At 39.7% G+C, this 3,541-nt stretch overlaps 1 pseudogene; it reads right to left on the bottom strand.

Annotated features, from left to right (window-relative positions):
• Window positions 1-2,416: 2,416 nt before the first annotated feature.
• Window positions 2,417-2,516, bottom strand: LOC121480854 (annotated as a pseudogene).
• Between the last annotated feature and the right edge of the window lie 1,025 nt (window positions 2,517-3,541).

The following is a 3,541-nucleotide window of genomic DNA, read 5'->3' as shown; positions in this document are numbered from 1 at the left end:
TGTGTATGTGGGGAGAAATGCTCTCATAGATCTGCCGGGTTACAGCCCAGAATCCAGCAGGCAACCGGGCAAGTCTGTGCTGAATCAGAGCTTCCAGAAACCCGGGAAGCAGCAGGATGACAGTTCTGTTCTTCAACAGCCCATTATGAACTAATTAGCATACATGAATTGCAGATTTGAAGCATTAAAGTGATGTACAAATCATTAATTTTTTGTCAAATCCATGTCATCCTTGTGTATGCCTTCCTATTTTAATGTTGCATGACAGTGAAAAGAGGTACAATCCTCTGTATATAAAGAGGAGAGATTTGGTGTAGCTGATATAATGAGATCTATTTAAACACTATGTATTTTTCAGCCTTGAATATATCTGCTTGGAAAAATGCTACACTTGTCCTATTAGGGTTAATTGTGAAAGGATGTTAATGTATTCAAAACCCCAGGGGTAGTTCTACATGTTGTCTGAATGAAACAGGGGATGTAAGACCAACTTCACATTTGAGCTTTCTTTTTTAAAGTCCTCTTTTTGATGAATAAAAAGAGCCATAAAATCTTTCTCACTGATTGTGGAAGGTGTAACTAGAAGGAAAGCTGAGCTTTTTGGTGTGTGAGAGCTCCAATGCAGTAGATCTGTTCTTGTTAACCCAGTGCCGAGCTTAATTTATAAAGATGTATCATGTAACGCAATGGAAAATGGAAAACAACAGCAAAGCCGGCTTTCATACTAGAAAAGGCTTCTACACATTAATTTGTGGTTTTCTGTATTGTTTCTGTGTATTTAATTACTAACGGTATTTGTGCTTAAACAAATGCTTGGTGGTGTTTCATTTGAATTTCTTTTTTCTTATTACAGTGGAGTCACAATGCTTAATTTGTTAGTACCGCAACAGTTGCCATAGTAACAGACTCTAATGTTATATATAAATATGTATGTCGTATATCTATATGTGTGTGTATTATAAATATGTACTATAGATGATTATGACTTTATTCCAAGAGCACATCTCAGAAGACTTGGCTCTCAAGAAAAACTCTAATTAAATATGTAGATAGACTTTGTGAACCTAAAGTCTATGGGCCCAACCTTGGGTCTCCAACTTCACTTGGGGAAGAAAGGAAGTTCTGGGGAAGGGAAAGGTTTGCCTGCTATCTTCTTGTAGGTTTTCCTCTGCCCAACAGCAGAGTCATCCGTGCCTAGGGTCTTACTCTTTTTCTTCTCCCCACTTCCTTTTCCAGCCATGTCTTTTAATCACACAAAATCTGCATAAATGAAAACCAAGACCAAATTCTAGGGGCAGCTATTTTTCTGAAGAACCTTATAACAAGAAGATGATGGATATGTTGAGAACAGAGGAGGAGAGGGTAAGATAATTTTTTCCATCTGTATTAGTGAGAAAGAGGAATTCATAATAAAGACAACCATACACATATGTACCACTTGAATTAGGCATTTCACACACCTCTCCGTAAATATTTATTTATTTTTTTTTTTTTAATTTTTTTTTTTTTTTTTTTTTTTATTTATGATAGTCACAGAGAGAGAGAGGCAGAGACACAGGCGGAGGGAGAAGCAGGCTCCATGCACCGGGAGCCCGATGTGGGACTCGATCCCGGGTCTCCAGGATCGCGCCCTGGGCCAAAGGCAAGCGCCAAACCGCTGCGCCACCCAGGGATCCCTCTCCGTAAATATTTAAAGTAGATAGAAGAGTCTTCATTGTAGAGATAAAAAAGCTGAAGTTCAGAGAGAGTGAGTAAAATTGCCATGGAGATTAGATTTGCCAAAGCCTCTGTTCTTTGTACAATATCACTTTATTACTCTAAGCCCTTCTTTAGTGCAAAGAAAGGAGCACCTGATCCCCCATGCAGTCAAAGCTGGGGCAAAGACAATGATATGCTTTAGCTGGAGATGACTTTGGTAGTAAACTAAAAGTAAATGAAACTGAAGGGGAGAATAACATGGTCATCTCTGTCAGTGGGTATTATTTTCAGCTTTATGTAACAACAACAATAATATAAGAGCAGCTTAACTAGTTTATTTTTCATAAATCATCACAAATCCAGAAATAGGCAAGTTTAGGTTGGTATGGAGGCTCTAGAATGTTATCAGGGACTCAGCCTCTAAGCAGTTGTTCTCTCTCCACTGTGCCATCCTTAGTGTGAGACTATAATCTTCATGCTGATAAGATAGCTGCTGCCCTATTTGACATCACAACTGGATTCCAGGCCAGAAGAAGAATGAATAAAGGGCAAATAATGAGTGAGCTGAGCTTGTCACACGTCCTCCCTCTCTCCTTCCCCCTCTCTCCTTGTAGGGAAAAATCACAATTTCAACATTGGATGCCATATGCTGTGCTTTGACTCATGTAGTTTTCCTGGTATTAACCAGCAAATGTCAAGTGACCTCTGGGAACTATGCAAAAATATTGAGTGCTTCAGAGATATGCAGGTCATCCTTGTGCAAGAGACATGCTAATTTCTGTATCGTTTCAACTTTAGTATAAATACTGCCAAAGTAAGCACAAGCTTGTATTTTTTCAACAATAAACATAACTTTTCAGGAAGCCTTCACCAAAAGACTGCTGTTCTTACATTAGCCAGCTTTGTGCCATATGACCAACCCCATAGAGGCAGGGAAGTCTGTAGAAGTGAGCCATTTTAACAGAGTCTGATGTTACCCTTAGTAAAATGGGGGTTCCATTAATAATGAGTGGAGAATGGTTATTGGATAGGCAATCGGCAATGGTCATCTTCTGTGATATTTCCCTGCGACTTCATCAAAAATACACATTGATGTAGAAAAAGAGGCCCTTTGTGTCTGGGAAAAACATTAAGTGCATAGTGTGGTACACAGCTAACACCAGCTTGGACCTTACTCATTGTCTTGCTATTTCTTAAATCTTGTTTCCGTTCTCAGGGATCCTTCTCTGTTTACTCCTTCTTAGCTGCCTTCTTGGTATTTAACCATTGGCTAGTTCTTTCGGTGCCTATCCTAGTATGATGGTGACAGTGCTCACAGTTTGAGTGAGGGAATTTGCAGAAGCTGTGTAGTAGAGCAGTCAAGAGCTAAGGATTCACACAGAACTGAGTTAAGCTCAAGCTTCACTTCTTATAATCTGTGTGACTCTAAGCAAGCCCCTTAACTTCTCCAAGGCTTGGTTTCCTCATCTGATAAGTGAGGCTTTCTGCTCAGTGGGGTAACTGTTTCTCCTTTTCCTTCACCCTCTGCTCATGCACTCTCTCACTCTCTCTCTCTCTCTCTCTCACTTGCTCTCTCTCTCTCTCTCTCTCTCCAAGTAAATAAATCTTAAAATAAATAAAATCTTTTTTTTTAAAGAGTTAGATGCTTAACTGACTGAGCCACCCAAGCATTCCCTACCCTGCCCTGTGTTCTATTCTTTTTTTTTTTTTTTCCGGTGTTCTATTCTTATGGGCAAATAGCAAAGGTTGGCAAATAGCAAATACCACGGCCTGTGGAAAAGGCTACAGGAAGTATTGATCAAGACTCCAGGGAACTGAAGACCCTGGAGGGAACTAGAGAAAT

Source organism: Vulpes lagopus, chromosome 22 (genome assembly GCF_018345385.1).
Source record: "Vulpes lagopus strain Blue_001 chromosome 22, ASM1834538v1, whole genome shotgun sequence".
In the NCBI taxonomy this organism is placed as follows: Eukaryota; Metazoa; Chordata; class Mammalia; order Carnivora; family Canidae; genus Vulpes; species Vulpes lagopus.
Note: the sequence above shows the minus strand (reverse complement) of the source record. Positions and strands in the feature narration are given on the sequence as shown.